This window comes from Ranitomeya imitator, chromosome 1 (assembly GCF_032444005.1).
Source record: "Ranitomeya imitator isolate aRanImi1 chromosome 1, aRanImi1.pri, whole genome shotgun sequence".
Taxonomy (NCBI): domain Eukaryota; kingdom Metazoa; phylum Chordata; class Amphibia; order Anura; family Dendrobatidae; genus Ranitomeya; species Ranitomeya imitator.
Window position 1 is genome coordinate 506,125,488 of NC_091282.1, and position 21,897 is coordinate 506,147,384.

General features: G+C 51.4%; 1 protein-coding gene across 2 annotated transcripts in view; it reads left to right on the plus strand.

Annotated features, from left to right (window-relative positions):
* Positions 1 to 21,897, plus strand: part of LOC138676828 (prostaglandin reductase 1-like) — a 142,140-nt gene that overhangs the window by 42,336 nt on the left and 77,907 nt on the right. The window lies entirely within an intron of this gene.

Below are 21,897 nucleotides of genomic sequence, written 5' to 3' on the forward strand. Positions count from 1 at the left end.
TAAGCAGTAAAAAAGGATTTTGCATCAACTGTGAATAACACATTAAAAACGCTAAGAACAGACAATAGCACAATGGACCAAAATACAGGCAGAAGAGAAATCACTTCCCAATTGAGTGCAATAGCACCAAGTAAATCATTCCTGCATAATATTAACACCTTTTAGACAGTATAATGTCATAGGGAAGTGAGTATATCTCACAAATCGTAATGCTGACATATGGTGTACACCTGTTTAATATGTACCATGGCATAGTCGTTGTAACATATAATAAAGTGCCATAGTGCTGAGGTATAAGGTATATACAGAGTCAGGGTAGTTTGAATGAAAAGTTCCATACAATTACCTATCAGGTAGCAGCAGTAGGGGTCCAGAGGGTACGTCCGTCCACCCCGATGCGCGTTTCGGTCAGCACCTTCGTGCCCCCTGACCGCCAATACGCCTTTTCAGGGCTGCAATTAAGGGTACTTAAACTGCAGCACTGTTTTTTAACAGAGCTGTGGAAAAAGTATATAGAGCCACCCAGAGTCGGAATTTCTCCAGGGTCTCGGCTGTCATAGGTAGCCGAGACCCCAGAAAACAATATTCGGGTCCGTTTTTACCAACCCCAGTGTTGCGATTGCCATTATTGATGGCATAACGGCGACCGCAAAAAAAGTCAGAACTTTTTCTTTAATTTCTCTCTCATCTGATGTGATCACATCACATCCTTGCCTGATCTTTCTCTACTCCCCCCTTCCCCCCCATTTCCCACCCCTCACCCCTTCTCCACCCTCTTCCCATTCTGCCACCGAACGCAGATCAGTATTAGATCTCTTGTTTTTTGGCAGGTGTTATTATTTTTCATGCGTTTTTCAGCCGCCGAGCGCTGATCAGTGACGAAAATCACTGATCAACGTCTGTGCTCACAGGTTTCCAGGAATTTTGTTTTTTATCTCTATCCACTCCCCCCACAGACTTTGCACCACGTCTGTATGTGCATCTTGCAGCCGCTGAGCGTTGATTAGTTCTCACTGTTTTCAATTTTTTTACACTATTCCCCAACACAGCCACCTATTCACCATCTCCGTGTTTGTGTCCTTCAGCCACTGAGCTGCTGATCAGACGTACACCACTGATTAGCATCTGTGCTCATTTTTGGCAAGGACTTTTTTTTCCTTCTGTATTTTTTCATCCTTTTTTTGCATTACATATGTGTGTGCACGTTCCACTGTCATTAATCACTGGTCAGTGACGAACATCATTGACAGGCCTCCGGTTGTTTTTTGGTGTAAAAAGAATACAAGTAAAAAATAATTTAGATTAGCGGATAAGATTAGTTAGCAACAGTAAAATCATACTGCAGTAATCCTTGTCTACTACAGTATTTTTAAATGAATTGAGTTTGTGTCTGCAAGGAAAAAAGAAACATCCTTGTATCCTACAGCCGTTGAGCGCTGATCACTGACGCAGTGATTAACCTCCTGTTATTTGAGTTTTGTTGTTCTTAAAGAGAATCAAAAAATAATTTAGATTAGGACAGTAAAATATACCATAGTAATCATTGACTACTACAGTATTTTTTAGTGAATTGACTTAGTGTCAGTTTGGAAACAGAAATCATCTGTGCGTCTTACAGCCGTTGAGCGCTGATCCTGATCACTGACATGCATCAATGATCAATCTTTGGTTATTGGAGGTTTTTTTTTTTTCTAAAAGAATCAAAAAATAATTTAGATTAGGGACAATAGAATGTACCACACTAATCGTCGACTACTACAGTAGTTGATTTTTACTGAATTGAGTTAGTGTCAGCACAGTAAAAAAGAATCTTCCGTGCGTCTTAGAGCCGTTGAGCACTCATCACTGATGCACATCAGTGATCAATCTCTGGAGTTTTTTTTTAAAGAGAATAAAAAAATAAACTAGATTAGGGACCGTAAAATATATCATAGTAAGCGTCAACTGCTACAGTATTTTTTAGTGAATTGAATCAGGTTTCGTGTCAGTTTCGAGTGGTCAGTAGCTTGTTTTTACTGACGTCCGTTTAGCAAGTTTGTTTTCCATTTGACTAAATTTTTGTATTTTTCTTTCTATAATCATTTCTTTTTTTTCTTTATAAATAAAAAAAAGTTTACACCAATCACTCATAAACACACCTGAATAAAATTTGGTACACACACACAAACACTACATTAGTGAAAAAATCTTGTCCCACTCATCCCAAACCCGTTATTCAACAAAGGAGGCATACTCTTTCCTTGCCTCCTACATTGACAGAGAGGGAGAGGATCCCACCTTTCTTTATTTTTACGACTCCTCTTCCTCTAGTAATACCAAACCACCACACAGACGCCCCAGGGCAGAAAATGAACCAGCGCCCACTGTTACTGACTCAATATGGGCCTCACCTTCCGAAAATTATGAGTCACAGAATCCTGATTCTGTTGCGCAATCAGGAATCCAATTTGACACCACTGGACTCACAGAAATTGACTTTTTCAGTCTTTTTCCATGAGGATTATGTAAATCTCATGGTGTCACAGTCCAATTTGTAAACACATTTGCCAACTGAACCCTTGTAGATGCCACATAAATTATGTCATGAAGTTTTAGGGACTGGCTCTTCATATGGGGATAGTGAAGAAGCCAGAAATTTGGCAATATTAAACTGTTGACGTTTTGTATAACGCTTCATTGTACCGCATTTGAGCCCATCCACAAATTCTTGCATTACAGTGCTAATGCACAATGTACTGCCAAGATGACCCCAAGTTTGACCCACTTTTCGAAGTTTGGCTGGTCATTGAGCACTTCAGCAACAAGTTTGCTGAGGTGTATAACCCCCAAAGGAACATCTGCGTGGATGAAATCCTCTCCCAAATCCATTTTAAGGAGAGGTTTAAATTCTGACAGTACCTTCCCAATAAGTGGGACAGGTATGGAATTATGCTGTACAAACTGTATGAGAGTACCTCAGGGTTTAGGATTTATTAAGGGAAGGACACCCGGAATCAACCCCCTGAATGCCCCCCTGTCCTGAGAGTGAGTTGGAAAATTGTGTGGGACTTGGTTCACCCACTACTGGATCAAAGTTTTCATCTCTATGTTGATAACATTTATACCAGCATCCAAACTGTTCAAGTCCCTCCCTGCGCCAGCTACCGCAGCCTGTGGTAGTGTCCGCAAAAATCAGAGAGGACTCCCTAGGATGCTAATCGGCCAGCTGCTCAGAAAGCGCATGAGCCGGTCCAAATGTAGCAACAACATGATGGTGGTCAAGGACAAGAGAGGGATGTCTTTTTCTTGACCACCATAAATGGTGATGGCAGCACCACCAGCACTGTAAGAAGTACCTCTACACAGATCATCAAACCACACTGTGTACTGGGGTACAACAAGAACATAGGGGGAGTTGATGTCTCTGATAAAGTCCTCCAGCTGTACAATGCCTTGAGAAAAACCAAGGTGTAGTACAACAAGATGGTCGAGCACATTGTACAGATTATACAATGCTTTGGTACTATCACGATGTGCAGGCCAGACCGGGACCTTCCTTCAGTTGCAGTAAGCAGTGATTAAGATTTGGATGTCAGGAAGGAGGGAGCCCCAGTACCTCCAGAACTGAAAGTGCACGTGTTGTACCAGGGCAACATTTCCCTGGTTAAGTCCTGATACTGCAAAAAGGAAAGATGCAAAAATGGTACAAAGTGTATTACAGAAAGGAGATATGAAAGGAGACCATTTATTAGTGTAACACCTGTCTTGACAAACCTGGTCCGTGTATGTAACAGTGTGTCCCTCCCCCGGCCTGTGTCCCTGGACTGCCATGTAATCAGGCTTGAGTTAACAACCAGTGGGGGGAGCCCTCCCCCATGGAAGGGTGGATCCCAGGACACAGAACAATAGACTCATGTGTTGGCTGATTCAGTTGTGGGGTGACTTGCAAAGGGCTGGGATCTTATGCTGAGGCGAGATCCTGGTGCCAGTGTGTGGAGGGTTAAAAGCTGCCACGTTGGACTGTGTTGTGGCCCTCATCTGCTGAATCCATTGAATTCACTCAAGGACTATTTCTATTTCCCTGGCGTCGGATTGCCGGGTGGCGCCCCCCAGATCTGCTCCCTTTGTGTGGACTCATTGTGGACTCATTGCGGACGCTACAGAATTACTTTCATTTGTGTTGTCCCTGTTCCCTGTTCCAATAAATCTTGTTTGATTGTTTATCGGCCTGGTGTCTCTTCCTGCTCTGTCGCATACCCTGTCACAGTGCATGTAAGAATGTTTCAGTCTACCTCTCACCCGTCGACTAATAAATTTACTTCTGAGTTACAAAACATACATATGCCAACCTGACGTTCACCACATGACTCAAATGCCAACCTGATGCATTGTTCACTACTCAAGTATGCCAACCTGACAAATACTACATAAATATAACTCATATATAGTGTTGAGCGATACCTTCCGATATCGGAAAGTATCGGTATCGGATAGGATCGGCCGATATTAAAAAAATATCGGATATCGCCGATACCGATACCCGATCCCAATGCAAGTCAATGGGACCAAAATATCGGAATTAAAATAAACCCTTTCTTGCCTTGTAGGTTCATTCTACATGAAGGAAAACAACTAAGAATAATGCCGGATGTATTTAGGGAGGTGGCGGAGACATTAAAGTCATAGAGGTTTATCCCAATCAAATAGAATAGCATGTTTTTTGTTTTTTTTTAAGACGTTCGGAGTGACAAAGATATTGACTATGTAAATTTTTTTTTTATTTTGTCAGATATTGATGTTTCACTATTCCACGCCCTTCCCCTTCTTTTTTTTCTTTTTTTTTTTCTTTTCCCACACTTTCATCTTCATCATCATCAGCATCTTTGACATCAACTTCTTCTTCACCTTATTCATCTTCTTCTTCATCCTTTACCTTTTTTTTTTTTTGATTACATTCTTCATATTCATTTTATTCAACTATTATTATTCTTCCTATTCTACATATTCTTTTTATTCCACTGTTATTATTCTTCCTATTCTACTTCTTCATCATATTCTCATTTGTGACAGGCATTCCCGTAGTTGTTATCTATAAAAGTTGGAAGATTACACCTTCTGTTCTGCCAGTCACAAAAGTTACATTTGTCCGCGTTCAGTTTGACCTGCAGCATCAGGCTTTATCCAGGGGCACCACGAGGAGGAACGGACTCACCCCCATACACTGCTTAGTCTTCTTCTGCATATAATTTAGATAATATCTTTTGCTCTGATATTAAGTCTTATGCTTAATGTTCTTCTGCTCTTTGTTCTGCAGCCTCTTGTTCTTCTGCTTCTCGGTCTTCCATGTCGTCGTCTCCAGGGTCGTCGTCTCCAGTGTCGTCATCTCCGCCGTCGTCGTCTCAGCCGTCGTCGTCTCCGACGTCGTCGTCTCCGCCGTCGTCGTCGTCGTCATCGGGGTGGTCTTCCGGGTCGTCGTCGTCGTCGTCATCGGGGTGGTCTTCCGGGTCGTCGACTTTAGGGTCTTCAACTTGGAAATGTAGCAGAAGGTACAAGAAGGCTGAGAAAATGCCAAGAACCAGCTGATGGAACTGGAACTCGGATGGCTACCCGAAGGTTCAAGAGCCTATGGAACTACCGAGGACCAGCTGACGTTACTGGAACCCGGTTACTAAGCAGGAGGTACCCGTGCTAAAAAGCACTACCAAGGACCGCCTGACGTTGGCGGAACTCGGATACCCAGAAGGAGGCACCTAAGCCAAAGGCTCTGCCCGGAACCAGCTGACGGTACTGGAACCAGGATGGGGAGCAGAAGGTCCAAGAGCCAATGGAACTACCGAGAACCAGCTGACGGTACTGGAACCCGGATGGGTAGCCGAAGATCCAAGAGCCAATGGAACTACCGAGGACCAGCTGACGTTACTGGAACCCGGTTACTAAGCAGGAGGTACCAGTGCCTGAAAGCACTACCAAGGACCACCTGACGTTGGTGGAACTTGGATACCCAGAAGGAGGCACCTAAGCCAAAGGCTCTGCCCGGAACCAGAAGGTACAAGAGCAAAAGACACTGCCGAGAACCAGCTGACGGTGCTGGAACCAGGTGGTGGACCTGAAGGCCCACAGGAGAGGAGAGAACAGCTAGGCCGCGAGGCAGCCGCAGTTACCGAACCCCAACAGTCCTACAGGGGGAGCTGGGCCTACTGGCACTACAGAACCAGCCTTGACTACCAGTTCACGCAGCCCACATAGGAAGCTCCTAAACTGGAGGCACCCTGGAGTTGACTAACCCGACCGCACCACGACGGGGCAAGCATAGGCGTCTCAGTCAGCTGGACACAACCCGGAAACAACTGACGGTGCTGAAACCAGGCTTGGCACGAGGGAGTACCTGTGTCAAAAACACTGCCGAGAACCAGCTGGCGTTGCTGGAACCCAGATGCGTTGCCCCAGTGTGCAAGAGCCAATGGCACCGAGGACCAGCTGGCGGTGCTGGAACCCGGTTACTAAGCTCTAGGTGCCCGCGCTTAAAAGCACTACCAAGGACCGCCTGGCGTTGGCGGAACTCGGATACCCAGGAGGAGGCACCTAAGCCAAAGGCTCGGCCTGGAACCAGCTGACGGTGCTGGAACCAGGAGGTGGACCCGAAGGCCCACAGGAGAGGAGAGAACAGCTAGGCCGCGAGGCAGCCGCAGTTACCGAACCCAACAGTCCTACAGGGGGAGCTGGGCCTACTGGCACTACAGAACCAGCCTTGACTACCAGTTCACGCAGCCCACATAGGAAGCTCCTAAACTGGAGGCACCCTGGAGTTGGCTAACCCGACCGCACCACGACGGGGCAAGCATAGGCGTCTCAGTGAACTTGACACAACCCAGAAACAGCTGACGGTGCTGAAACCAGGCTTGGCACGAGGGAGTACCTGTGACAAGAACACTGCCGAGAACCAGCTGGCGGTGCTGGAACCCAGATGCGTTGCCCCAGTGTGCAAGAGCCAGTGGCACCGAGGACCAGCTGGCGGTGCTGGAACCCGGTTACTAAGCTGTAGGTGCCCGCGCTTAAAAGCACTACCAAGGACCGCCTGGCGTTGGCGGAACTCGGATACCCAGGAGGAGGCACCTAAGCCAAAGGCTCGGCCTGGAACCAGCTGACGGTGCTGGAACCAGGAGGTGGACCCGAAGGCCCACAGGAGAGGAGAGAACAGCTAGGCCGCGAGGCAGCCGCAGTTACCGAACCCCAACAGTCCTACAGGGGGAGCTGGGCCTACTGGCACTACAGAACCAGCCTTGACTACCAGTTCACGCAGCCCACATAGGAAGCTCCTAAACTGGAGGCACCCTGGAGTTGGCTAACCCGACCGCACCACGACGGGGCAAGCATAGGCGTCTCAGTGAGCTTGACACAACCCGGAAACAGCTGACGGTGCTGAAACCAGGCTTGGCACGAGGGAGTACCTGTGACAAGAACACTGCTGAGAACCAGCTGGCGGTGCTGGAACCCGGATGCGTTGCCCCAGTGTGCAAGAGCCAATGGCACCGAGGACCAGCTGACGGTGCTGGAACCCGGTTACTAAGCTGTAGGTGCCCGCGCTTAAAAGCACTACCAAGGACCGCCTGGCGTTGGCGGAACTCGGATACCCAGGAGGAGGCACCTAAGGCAGAGGCTCGGCCCGGAACCAGCTGACAGTGCTGGAACCAGGTGGTGGACCCGAAGGTCCACAGGAGAGGAGAGAACAGCTAGGCCGCGAGGCAGCCGCAGTTACCGAACCCCAACAGTCCTACAGGGGGAGCTGGGCCTACTGGCACTACAGAACCAGCCTTGACTACCAGTTCACGCAGCCCACATAGGAAGCTCCTAAACTGGAGGCACCCTGGAGTTGGCTAACCCGACCGCACCACGACGGGGCAAGCATAGGCGTCTCAGTGAACTTGACACAACCCGGAAACAGCTGACGGTGCTGAAACCAGGCTTGGCATGAGGGAGTACCTGTGACAAGAACACTGCCGAGAACCAGCTGGCGATGCTGGAACCCAGATGCGTTGCCCCAGTGTGCAAGAGCCAATGGCACCGAGGACCAGCTGGCGGTGCTGGAACCCGGTTACTAAGCTGTAGGTGCCCGCGCTTAAAAGCACTACCAAGGACCGCCTGGCGTTGGCGGAACTCGGATACCCAGGAGGAGGCACCTAAGCCAAAGGCTCGGCCCGGAACCAGCTGACAGTGCTGGAACCAGGTGGTGGACCCGAAGGTCCACAGGAGAGGAGAGAACAGCTAGGCCGCGAGGCAGCCGCAGTTACCGAACCCCAACAGTCCTACAGGGGGAGCTGGGCCTAGTGGCACTACAGAACCAGCCTTGACTACCAGTTCACGCAGCCCACATAGGAAGCTCCAAAACTGGAGGCACCCTGGAGTTGGCTAACCCGACCGCACCACGACGGGGCAAGCATAGGCGTCTCAGTGAACTTGACACAATCCGGAAACAGCTGACGGTGCTGAAACCAGGCTTGGCACGAGGGAGTACCTGTGACAAGAACACTGCCGAGAACCAGCTGGCGGTGCTGGAACCCAGATGCGTTTCCCCAGTGTGCAAGAGCCAATGGCACTGAGGACCAGCTGGCGGTGCTGGAACCCGGTTACTAAGCTGTAGGTGCCCGCGCTTAAAAGCACTACCAAGGACCGCCTGGCGTTGGCGGAACTCGGATACCCAGGAGGAGGCACCTAAGCCAAAGGCTCAGCCTGGAACCAGCTGACGGTGCTGGAACCAGGAGGTGGACCCGAAGGCCCACAGGAGAGGAGAGAACAGCTAGGCCGCGAGGCAGCCGCAGTTACCGAACCCCAACAGTCCTACAGGGGGAGCTGGGCCTACTGGCACTACAGAACCAGCCTTGACTACCAGTTCACGCAGCCCACATAGGAAGCTCCTAAACTGGAGGCACCCTGGAGTAGGCTAACCCGACCGCACCACGACGGGGCAAGCATAGGCGTCTCAGTGAGCTTGACACAACCCGGAAACAGCTGACGGTGCTGAAACCAGGCTTGGCACGAGGGAGTACCTGTGACAAGAACACTGCTGAGAACCAGCTGGCGGTGCTGGAACCCGGATGCGTTGCCCCAGTGTGCAAGAGCCAATGGCACCGAGGACCAGCTGGCGGTGCTGGAACCCGGTTACTAAGCTGTAGGTGCCCGCGCTTAAAAGCACTACCAAGGACCGCCTGGCGTTGGCGGAACTCGGATACCCAGGAGGAGGCACCTAAGCCAAAGGCTCAGCCTGGAACCAGCTGACGGTGCTGGAACCAGGAGGTGGACCCGAAGGCCCACAGGAGAGGAGAGAACAGCTAGGCCGCGAGGCAGCCGCAGTTACCGAACCCCAACAGTCCTACAGGGGGAGCTGGGCCTACTGGCACTACAGAACCAGCCTTGACTACCAGTTCACGCAGCCCACATAGGAAGCTCCTAAACTGGAGGCACCCTGGAGTTGGCTAACCCGACCGCACCACGACGGGGCAAACATAGGCGTCTCAGTGAGCTTGACACAACCCGGAAACAGCTGACGGTGCTGAAACCAGGCTTGGCACGAGGGAGTACCCGTGACAAAAACACTGCCGAGAACCAGCTGGCGGAGCTGGAACCCAGATGCGTTGCCTATCAAAGATTGGCTTCCTACAGCCCCAACTAGCGATGTTGGAGCAAAGGGTAAGCAGGGGGAGCAGAGTGTAGGCCGAAGCCTGCACTGGAGTCAGCTTTGTGTCTGCATTGCGTTTGCAGGACACTTTGCCGGCTACACAGTGGGGGAACAGCAGGCGGTGCTGAACCCCACTAACACATTGGCTGGTGTTTTTCTCTGTGCAGCTAGCACTTCCGGGCAAAAACTAGTGTTGTTAGAACCCAGGGTCAGCAGGAGGAGGAGAGGAGCAGAGTGTAGGCCGAAGCCTAGTTGAACCAATTTCAAAGGTAACCTTTAACCCCCCTCAGGTGTTGCAAGGTACAAGAGCCACACCTCGTGCAGCATTAATGCTGCACAAGTAAAAGGTTGCTCTATTAATTTGTCTACTTGCACACGCTGAATGCAACACGTACACAATTTAGCCCATTCTACAGTCAAACTGTAGTTGAAGCGTGACTTGTATTTTTAAGGAGACGCAGCACAGGTGTCCCAAATAACGCCTTGGTGCTTGGCGCAGCTTCCTGAGCGTTGTTTTTTGCTGTACAGGAGTCTGCGCTCTTGTGTTATCCCTTGGCAATGCCCTGTTAGCGCTGCCCGTCTTATGACCTCATTTTATGTTGGCCGCTGCGGTTAACGATGGCCATAAATCCCAGACCCACAGTGCCTTTTCATAAAGTCACACTGCGGTGCTGGGATTCGTGGCCTTGAGCAGTAAATATTTTCGCCGCTCACACACGTCCTTACACCTGCTTCAGACTGGGCGGCCTCATCTGATCCCTTTTCACATGCCGCGGCCATGAGGCCGCACAGTCTGAAGAAGGCGGAAGGAGATGAGTGACGACAGGCGAACATATGCACTGCTCGTGCCCATAAACCACACCCTCGCTGACAAAATAAATATGACAACGAGGGGCGTTGTTTCTAGCAGGGTGGATGCACAGGCGCAGCCAGCTAACCATGATGTCAAAAGACGGGAAACGCTACCAAGGGGGGTGCTGCGTATCATTAGAATGGAAAGTCACACCTCAGGGACAGTGGAATGGTCTCAATGAGACACATTTTGTACGTGTTGAGTTCCACGTGGGCAAGTAGAAAAAGTCAGCCACCTTGTACAAATGCAGCAGTACTGCTGTACAAGGTGGCTATTATACATAGAAACACCTGGGGGTGGGGGGCAGGCTCCCTTTAATTTCAGTTCATGTGCCTGCGTGGCGTTTGCAGGTCACGTTGCAAGCTACACAGCAGGGGAACAGCTGGCGTTGCTGAACCCCACTGACACATTGACTGGTGTTTTTCTCTGTGCAGATCGCATGTCCGGGCAAAAACTGGCGGTGTTAGAGCCCAGGGTCAGCAGGAGGAGGAGAGGAGCAAAGTGTAGGCCGAAGCCTGCACTGGTGGCAGCTTTTGGTCGGTTGTGCCAGCGTGGCTTGTGCTGGACACGATGCAAGCTACACAGCAGGGGAACAGCTGGCGTTGCTGAACCCCACTGACACATTGACTGGTGTTTTTCTCTGTGCAGATCGCATTTCCGGGCAAAAACTAGCGTTGTTAGAGCCCAGGGTCAGCAGGAGGAGGAGAGGAGCAGAGTGTAGGCCGAAGCCTAGTTGAACCAATTTCAAAGGTAACCTTTAACCCCCCTCAGGTGTTGCAAGGTACAAGAGCCACACCTCGTGCAGCATTAATGCTGCACAAGTAAAAGGTTGCTCTCTTAATTTTGCTCCTTGCACACACTGAATAAAACGCGTACACTATTTAGCCCATTATACTGTAAAACAGTAGTGGAGGCGTTACTTGTCTTATTAAAGAAAAGCAGCACTGGTGTCGAAAATAACACCTTGGTGCATGGGCGCAGCTTCCTGAGCGATGTTATTTGCTGTACAGGAGTCTGCGCTCTTGTTATCCCTTGGCCATGCGCTGTGAGCGATGCCTGTCTTCTCACCTCATTTCATGTTGGCCGGTGCGGTTAGCGATGGACATGAAACCCAGACCCGCAGTGTCTTTTAATAAAGTCACACTGCAGAGCTGGGATTCGTGACCTTGCGCAGTAAATTTTGTCGCCTGTCCCTCATGTCCTTACACCTGCATCAGACTGGGCGGCCTCATCTGATCCCTTCTCGCATGCCGCGGCCATGAGGCTGCACATTCTGAAGAAGGCGGAAGGAGATGAGTAAAGACAGGCGAATATATCCACTGCTCGTGGCCATCAATCACACCCTCGCAGTCAAAATAAGTAAGACAACGAGGAGCGTGGTTTCAGGCAGGGCGGACGCACAGCCGCAGCCAGCCAAGCAAAGATGTCAGAAGACGGGCAGCGCTAACAAGGGGGGTGCTGCGTGTCATTAAAAAGGAAAGTCACACCTCAGGGACATTGTAATGGTCTGTAATGAGACACATTTTGTACGTGTTTAATTAAACGTGGGCAAGTAGACAAAGTCAGCCACCTTGTACAAATGCAGCAGTACTGCTGTACAAGGTGGCTGTTATACATAGAAACACCTTGGGGTGGGTGGCAGGGTCCCTTTAATTTCAGTTCATGTGCCTGCGTGGCGTTTGCAGGTCACGTTGCCGGCTACACAGCAGGGGAACAGCTGGCGTTGATGAACCCCACTAACACATTGGCTGGTGTTTTTCTCTGTGCAGCTAGCACTTCCGGGCAAAAACTAGCGGTGTTAGAGCCCAGGGTCAGCAGGAGGAGGAGATGAGCAGAGTGTAGGCCGAGGCCTGCACTGGTGGCAGCTTTTGGTCATTTGTGCCAGCGTGGCTTGTGCTGGACACGATGGCGGCTACACAGCAGGGGAACAACTGGCGTTGCTGAACCCCACTGACACATTGACTGGTGTTTTTCTCTGAAGCTCGCATGTCCGGGCAAAAACTGGCGGTGTTAGAGCCCAGGGTCAGCAGGAGGAGGAGAGGAGCAGAGTGTAGGCCGAAGCCTAGTTAAACCAATTTCAAAGGTTACCTTTAACCCCCCCTCAGGTGTTGCATGGTACAAGAGCCACACCTTGTGCAGCATTAATGCTGCACAAGTAAAAGGTTGCTCTATTTAATTTGCTCCTTGCACACGCTGAATAAAACACGTACACTATTTAGCCCATTATACTGTCAAACAGTAGTGGAGACGTGATGACTTGTCTTTTTAAGGAGATGCAGCACAGGTGTCAAAATTTACACCTAGGTGCTGGGCGCAGCTTCCTGAGCGTTGTTATTTGCTGTACAGGAGTCTGCGCTCTTGTTATCCCTTGGCCATGCGCTGTGAGCACTTCCTGTCTTCTGACCTCATTTCATGTTTGCCGTTGCGGTTAGCGGTGGACATGAATCCCAGACCCACAGTGTGTTTTGAAAAAATCACACTGCGGTGCTGGGATTCGTGCCCTTGTGCAGTTAATATGTTTGCCGCTCACACATGTCCTTACACCTGCTTCAGACTGGGCGGCATCATCTGATCCCTTATCGCATGCCGCGGCCATGAGGCCGCACAGTCTGAAGAAGGCGGAAGGAGATGACTTAAAACAGGCGAACATATGCACTGCACATGCCCATCAATAACACCCTCGCAGCCAAAATATATGAGACAACGAGGGGCGTTGTGTCAGGCAGGGCGGACGCACAGGCACAGGCAGCCAACCAATGATGTCAGAAGACGGGCAGCGCTAACAATGGGGGTGCTGCGTGTCATTAAAATGGAAAGTCACACCTCCGGGACATTGTAATGGTCTCTAATGAGACACATTTTTTACGTGTTGAGTTCCACGTGGGCAAGGAGAAAAAGTCATCCACCTTGTACAAATGCAGCAGTACTGCTGTACAAGGTGGCTGTTATACATAGAAACACCTGGGGGTGGGGGGCAGGCTCCCTTCAATTTCAGTTCATGTGCCTGCGTGGCGTTTGCAGGTCACGTTGCAAGCTACACAGCAGGGGAACAGCTGGCGTTGCTGAACCCCACTGACACATTGACTGGTGTTTTTCTCTGTGCAGCTCGCATGTCCGGGCAAAAACTGGCGGTGTTAGAGCCCAGGGTCAGCAGGAGGAGGAGAGGAGCAGAGTGTAGGCCGAAGCCTGCACTGGTGGCAGCTTTTGGTCGGTTGTGCCAGCGTGGCTTGTGCTGGACACGATGCAAGCTACACAGCAGGGGAACAGCTGGCGTTGCTGAACCCCACTGACACATTGACTGGTGTTTTTCTCTGTGCAGATCGCATTTCCGGGCAAAAACTAGCGTTGTTAGAGCCCAGGGTCAGCAGGAGGAGGAGAGGAGCAGAGTGTAGGCCGAAGCCTGCACTGGTGGCAGCTTTTGGTCGGTTGTGCCAGCGTGGCTTGTGCTGGACACGATGCAAGCTACACAGCAGGGGAACAGCTGGCGTTGCTGAACCCCACTGACACATTGACTGGTGTTTTTCTCTGTGCAGATCGCATTTCCGGGCAAAAACTAGCGTTGTTAGAGCCCAGGGTCAGCAGGAGGGGGAGAGGAGCAGAGTGTAGGCCGAAGCCTAGTTGAACCAATTTCAAAGGTAACCTTTAACCCCCCTCAGGTGTTGCAAGGTACAAGAGCCACACCTTGTGCAGCATTAATGCTGCACAAGTAAAAGGTTGCTCTATTTAATTTGCTCCTTGCACACGCTGAATAAAACACGTACACTATTTAGCCCATTATACTGTCAAACAGTAGTGGAGGCGTGACTTGTCTTTTGAAGGAAATGCAGCACAGGTGTCAAAATTTACACCTAGGTGCTGGGCGCAGCTTCCTGAGCGTTGTTATTTGCTGTACAGGAGTCTGCGCTATTGTGATCCCTTGGCCATGCGCTGTGAGCGCTTCCTGTCTTCTGACCTCATTTCATGTCGGCCGTTGCGGTTAGCGATGGACATGAATCCCAGACCCACAGTGTGTTTTCAAAAAATCACACTGCGTGGCTGGGATTCGTGGCCTTGTGCAGTAAATATGTTTGACGCTCACACATGTCCTTACACCTGCTTCAGACTGGGCGGCCTCATCTGATCCCTTATCGCCTGCCGCGGCCATGAGGACACCCAGTCTGAAGAAGGCGGAAGAAGATGAGTGAACACAGGCAAACATATGCACTGCACATGCCCGTCAATCACACCCTAGCTGTCCAAAAAAATAAGACACCGAGGGGCGTTGTTTCGAGCAGGGCAGACACACAGGCGCAGCCAGCTAACCAATGATGTCAAAAGACGGGCAGCGCTAACAAGGGTAGTGCTGCGTATCATTAGAAAGGAAAGTCACACCTCAGGGACAGTGGAATGGTCTCAATGAGACACAATTAGTACGTGTTTAATTAAACGTGGGCAAGGAGAAAAAGTCATCCACCTTGTACAAATGCAGCAGTACTGCTGTACAAGGTGGCTGTTATACATAGAAACACCTGGGGGTGGGGGGCAGGCTCTCTTCAATTTCAGTTCATGTGCCTGCGTGGCGTTTGCAGGTCACGTTGCAAGATACACAGCAGGGGAACAGCTGGCGTTGCTGAACCCCACTGACACATTGACTGGTGTTTTTCTCTGTGCAGATCGCATGTCCGGGCAAAAACTGGCGGTGTTAGAGCCCAGGGTCAGCAGGAGGAGGAGAGGAGCAGAGTGTAGGCCGAAGCCTAGTTGAACCAATTTCAAAGGTTACCTTTAACCCCCCCTCAGGTGTTGCAAGGTACAAGAGCCACACCTTGTGCAGCATTAATGCTGCACAAGTAAAAGGTTGCTCTATTTAGTTTGCACACGCTGAATCAAACACGTACACTATTTAGCCCATTATACTGTCAAACAGTTGTGGAGGCGTGACTTGTCTTTTTAAGGAGACGCAGCACAGGTGTCAAAATTTGCACCTAGGTACTGGGCGCAGATTCATGAGCGTTGTTATTAGCTGTACAGGAGTCTGCGCTATGTTGGCCGTTCGGTTCATGTTGGCCGTTGCGGTTAGCAATGAATATGAATCCCAGACCCGCAGTGTGTTTTCCAAAAAACACACTGCGTGGCTGGGATTCGTGGACTTTTGCAGTAAATAGGTTTGCCGCTCACACATGTCCTTACACCTGCTTCAGACTGGGCGGCCTCAGCTGGTCCCTTATCGCCTACCACGGCCAGGAGGCCGCACAGTCTGAAGAAGGCGGAAGGAGATGAGTTAAGACAGGCGAACATATGCACTGCTCGTGCCCATAAACCACACCCTCGCTGACAAAATAAATATGCCAACGAGGGGCGTTGTTTCTAGCAGGGCGGATGCACAGGCGCAGCCAGCTAACCATGATGTCAAAAGACGGGAAACGCTACCAAGGGGGGTGCTGCGTATCATTAGAAAGGAAAGTCACACCTCAGGGACAGTGGAATGGTCTCAATGAGACACATTTTGTACGTGTTGAGTTCCACGTGGGCAAGGATAAAAAGTCAGCCACCTTGTACAAATGCAGCAGTACTGCTGTACTAGGTGGCTGTTATACATAGAAACACCTGGGGGGGTGGGGCCAGGTTCCCTTTAATTTCAGTTCATGTGCCTGCGTGGCGTTTGCAGGTCACGTTGCCGGCTACACAGCAGGGGAACAGCTGGCGTTGCTGAACCCCACTAACACATTGGCTGGTGTTTTTCTCTGTGCAGCTAGCACTTCCGGGCAAGAACTAGCGGTGTTTGAGCCCAGGGTCAGCAGGAGGAGGAGGAGAGGAGCAAAGTGTAGGCCGAAGCCTGCACTGGTGGCAGCTTTTGGTCGGTTGTGCCAGCGTGGCTTGTGCTGGACACGATGCCGGCTACACAGCGGGGGAACAGCTGGCGGTGCTGAACCCCACTAACACATTGGCTGGTGTTTTTCTCTGTGCAGCTAGCATTTACGGGCAAAAACTAGCGGTGTTTGAGCCCAGGGTCAGCAGGAGGAGGAGGAGAGGAGCAGAGTGTAGACCGAAGCCTGCACTGGTGGCAGCTTTTGTTCTGTTGTGCCAGCGTGGCTTGTGCTGGACACGTTGCCGACTACACAGCAGGGGAACAGCTGGCGGTGCTGAACCCCACTGACACATCACCTAGTGTTTTTTCTGTGTAGACAACACTTCCAGGTGGCAACTGACAGTGTTGAAACCCAGGGAATCAAAGAGGAGCAGAGTGTAGGCCGAAGCCTGCAGTGGAGCAAGTTGAAAGGGAACCTTTAACCCCCCCCCCTCAGGCATTTGTTGCTGAAAGAGCCATCTTGTACAGCAGTAATACTGCACATGGAAAATGGTGGCTCCGAAAATTATGCTCCTTGCAAACGCTGAAGTACACACTCATATAATGTGTCCCCTCACACCGTCAAACCATCCCGGAAGTGGGACTTTCCTTTGTAATGTGACACAGCACAGCCGTCATTCCAACCCCCTTGGTGCCGGGCGCCACCTCCTCAACGTTGTTTGGTTCTGTCACGGAGCCCGCGCTGTAATGTTATCCCTTGGCCATGCACAGTTAGCGGTGCCCGTCTTCTGACATCATGTAGGTGTCAGGCTGGCAGTGCCTGTGCGTCCAAGCTGCCCGAGATCCAACCTTGCAGTGTAATCTAATGTAGTCCCACTGCGGGCCAGGGATCCATGGGCATGCGCAGTGCATATCATCGCCTCTCACTCACCTCCTTCCTGCTTCTTCAGACTGTGCGGCGTCACGGCCGTGGCATGCTATTAGGGATCAGCTGACGCCGCCTAGTCTGAAGAAGCGTGAAGAAGGGGAGTGAGAGGCTAGTATATGCACTGCGCATGGCCATGGATTCCAGGCCCACTGTGGGATCACATTAGACGACACTGCGAGGTGTGATTTCGGGCAGCGTGGACGCACAGGCGCAGCCAGGACGACAACAAATGATGTCAGAGGACGGGCAGCACAAACTGTGCATGGCCAAGGGATAACATAACAGCGCAGGGTCCATGATGGAATCAAACAACGCTAAGGAGGCAGCGCACGGTGCCAAGGGGGTAGCAATGACGGCTGTGCTGCGTCACATTACAAAGGAAAGTCCCACCTCCGGGACGGTTGGACGGTGTGAGGGGACACATTACATGAGTGTGTAGTTCAGCGTTTGCAAGGAGCATAATTTCAAGAGCGACCTCTCCCTTGTGCAGTATTAGTGCTGCACATGGTGGCTCTTTCAGTAACAAACGCCTAGGGGTGGGGGACAGGTCCCCTTACATTTTAGTTGTGCCAGCGTGGCGGTCACATGACACGTTGCCGGATACACAGCTGGGGATCAGCTGATGTTACTGAACCCCAATAACAGAGGAGCGACTGTTGACTGTGCAGACAGCACTTCCAGGCACCAACTGGCGGTGTTAGAGCCCAGGGACAGCAGGAGGAGCAGATTGGAGGTATTGCCGCACACACAGCTGGGGATCAGCTGACGTTACTGAACCCCAATAACAGAGGAGCGACTGTTGACTGTGCACACAGCACTTCCAGGCACCAACTGGCGGTGTTAGAGCCCAGGGACAGCAGGAGGAGCAGAGGAACAGAGTGTAGGCCGAAGCCTGATTGGAGCAAGTTGAAAGGGAACCTTTAACCCCCCCCCCCCAAGACGTTTGTAGCTGAAAGAGCCATCTTGTGCAGCACTAAGGATGCAAAAGGAAAAGGTGGTCCTTTTAATTATGCTCCTTGCAAACACCGAAGTAAACACTAAAAATGTGTCCCCTTATACCGTTAAACCGTCCCGGAGGTGCGAATTTCCTTCGTAATGGGACACAGCACAGCTGTCATTCCTATCCCCTTGGTGCCGTGCGCTGCCTCCTCAGCGTTGTTTTAAGCTGTCACGGAGCCTGCACTGTTCTGTTAGCCCTTGGCCATGCCCAATTAGCGCTGCCTGTCTTCTGACATAATTTGGTGTCAGGCTGTCAGTGCCTGTGCGTCCACGCTGCTCCAGATCCCACCTCGCAGTCTCGTCTAACGTAATCCCACTGCGGGCCTTGGAACCATGGGCATGCACAGTGCATATCCTCGACTCTCACTCCCCTCCTTCCCTCTTCTTCAGACTGTGCGGTGTCACGGCCGTGGCATGCTATTAGGGATCAGCTGACGGCGCACAGTCTAAAGAAGGCGGAGGGAAGTGAGCGAGAGCCCGAGGGGAAGATATGCACTGTGCATGCCCATGGATCCCAGGCCCGCAGTGTGACTCAATCAGAAGACACTGCGAGGCGGGATCTCGGGCAGCGCGGCCGCACAGGCGCAGCCAGCCTGACACCAAATTATGTCAGAAGACAGGCAGCGCAAATAGGGCATGCCCAAGGGATAACAGAACAGCGCAGGCTCCGTGACAGCTTAAAACAACGCTGAGGAGGCAGCGCATGGCACCAAGGGGGTAGGAATGACGGCTGTGCTGCGTCACATTACGAAGGAAAGTCCCAGCTCCGGGACAGTATAACGGTATCAGTGAACACATTTTATAAGTGTTAAGTTCTGCGTGTGCAAGGAGCTAAAAAAAAGAGCTACCTTTTCCTTGTGCAGCATTACTGCTGCACAAGATGGCTCTTTCAGTAACAAACGACGGGGGGGGGGGGGGACAGGTTCCCTTACATTTAGGTTGTTGTGCCAGCGTGGCGGTCGCAGGACACATTGCCGGCTACACAGCTGGGGATCAGCTGACGTTACTGAAACCCAATAACACTGGGTCGTATGTTTTTACTGTGCAGCCTGCACTTCTGAGCTGCAACTGGCGGTGTTGGAGCCCAGGAATAGCAGTTCAGGTGGTAGAAAGATGAACACAGCAGGAGACCTGGATGACACCCAATTACTTAATCAGGCAGAGGAGTGGCAAATTCCTGCGAGATCCAGGCCTGGTTCATTTTCAGGAAAGTAAGCCGGTCAACGTTATCGGAGGATAGTCGCATGCGACGGTCTGTTAGTACACCACCTGCGGCACTAAAGACACGTTCCGATAAGACACTAGCCGCAGGGCAAGCCAGCACCTCCAATGCATACTGGCTTAGCTCTGGCCATGTATCCAGCTTAGAGACCCAAAACTTGAACGGGGAAGAGCCATCTGGGAGTACAGTAAGAGGGCAAGCCATGTAGTCTGTCACCATCTGACGGAACCGTTGCCTCCTGCTGACTGGAGCCGCCGGTGATGGTGTAGACATTTGGGGCGGGCACACAAAAGTGTGCCAGAGTTGTGCCATACTGGGCTTGCCTTGGGCAGAGGCACTGCTTCTGCTCCCTCTTTGGGCAGAGCCTCCCCCACTGCCTCGACGCACTGAGCTGCTTTGTAAAGCACTAGCAGCACTCCTCTCAGTTGGACAGGAGAAGATGATGGAATTCACCAGTGTGTCGTGGTACTCCCGCAATTTACGCTCGCGGGTCAACGCAGGGATGAGGTTTTGGACGTTGTCCCGGTAGCGAGGATCGAGGAGGGTGAACACCCAATAATCAGGCATGTTGAGAATGTGGTCGATGCGGCGGTCGTTTCTCAGGCACTGCAGCATGAAATCCACCATGTGCTGCAGAGTGCCAACTGGCCCAGAAACGCTGTCCCCTGCTTGAGACATGATCTCTGCCCGCTCGTCATCACCCCACCCTCGCTGTACACACTGACCACTGGACAATTGTGTCGCTCCCTCCTCTGGACGGAGCTCTTCCTCCTCCATTGACTCCTCCTCATCCTCCTCACAAATTGGCCCCTGCGTACCCCTTTGTGAGGAACCACGTGGCGCTGACTCTCCAGAAGCTGATGGAAAAGGTGACTCCTCATCCTCCACCTCTTCCACAACATCATCCCTTAACCCTTGCAAAGTTTGCTGAAGCAGGCAGATAAGGGGGACAGTCATGCTGACTAGTGCATCATCTGCACTTGCCATCCGCGTGGAATAATCAAAAGGACGCAAAACCTGGCAGACGTCCTTCATAGTGGCCCACTCTGTGGTTGTGAAGTCTGATCGGCGCTGACTGCGACTTCTTTGCGCCTGATGCAGCTGGTACTCCATAACTGCTTGCTGCTGCTCACACAACCGCTCCAACATATGTAACGTGGAATTCCACTGGGTAGGTAGGTCACATATGATGCGGTGTTCCGGAAGGCGGAATCGGCGCTGCAGAGCAGCAATGCGGGATCTGGCCAAGCTGGAACGCCGCAAGTGAGCACACTCTAGGCGGACCTTGTGCAGCAGGGCATCAAGATCCGGATAGTCCCTCAGAAAACTCTGCACAACCAAATTGAGCACATGTGCCAGACATGGGATGTGAGTGAGGTTGCCAAGGGCCAAAGCTGCCACCAGATTTCGGCCATTGTCACACACTACCATGCCTGGCTGGAGATTCGCTGGCAGTTACCACACATCGCTCTCCTGCTTGATGGCATTCCAGAGCTCCTGCGCTGTGTGGTTTCGATGCCCCAATGAAACTAGTTTCAAGACGGCCTGCTGACGTTTGGCCACGGCTGTGCTCATGTCGGTCATAGGTAAACGTTCACGGGTCCATGTGGAGGTGGACTGTGACGGATCCTGCAGAGAGGAATCTGAGGAACTGGTGTAAGAGGAGGAGTCGATGCGTACAGACTGGATTCCTGCAATCCTTGGAGTGGGCAGGACACGTCCTGCGCCACTCGCACGATCTGTACCTGGCTCAACAACATTAACCCAATGGGCAGTGAGGGAAACATATCGCCCCTGTCCATGCTGACTGGTCCACGCATCGGTGGTGAGGTGGACCTTGCTACTGACGGCGTTCAGTAGCGCATGTTTTATGTTTGCCTCAACATGCCTGTGCAGGGCAGGGACAGCCTGCCTGCTGAAGTAAAAGCGGCTGGGCACCTTGTATTGTGGGACTGCCAATGCCATCAAGTCACGGAAGCTGTCAGTCTCCACCAGCCTGAACGAGAGCATTTCCAGGGACAACAGTTTGGCAATGCCTGCATTCAGAGCCTGTGCTCAGGGGTGGTTGGCCGAGAATGCCCGCCTTTTCTCCCATGCCTGTACTACCGATGGCTGTAGAGTAGACTGGGAGTGTGAGGATGACTGGGAAGGTGGTGCTGTGGGTGGAATTACACAAGGTCTCTGGACAACAGTGCCAGAGGTTCTTCCATGGCGATCCTGGGAGGAAGCCAAACCAGCTGTGCGTGAGCTGGAGGAAGAGGCAACACGAGCTGAAGAGGTGGTAGCTGCCGCTGTTGGTTGGCGTACATCTTCAGTCTGTTTCTGTAACTCCACCGCGTGCCTGGTCCGCACATGTTTCCACATATTTGTGGTATTGAGGTTGCTGACATTTTTCCCTCTTTTTACTTTCTGATGACACAGCTTGCATTTGACAAAACAAATGTCATCTGCAACTGTG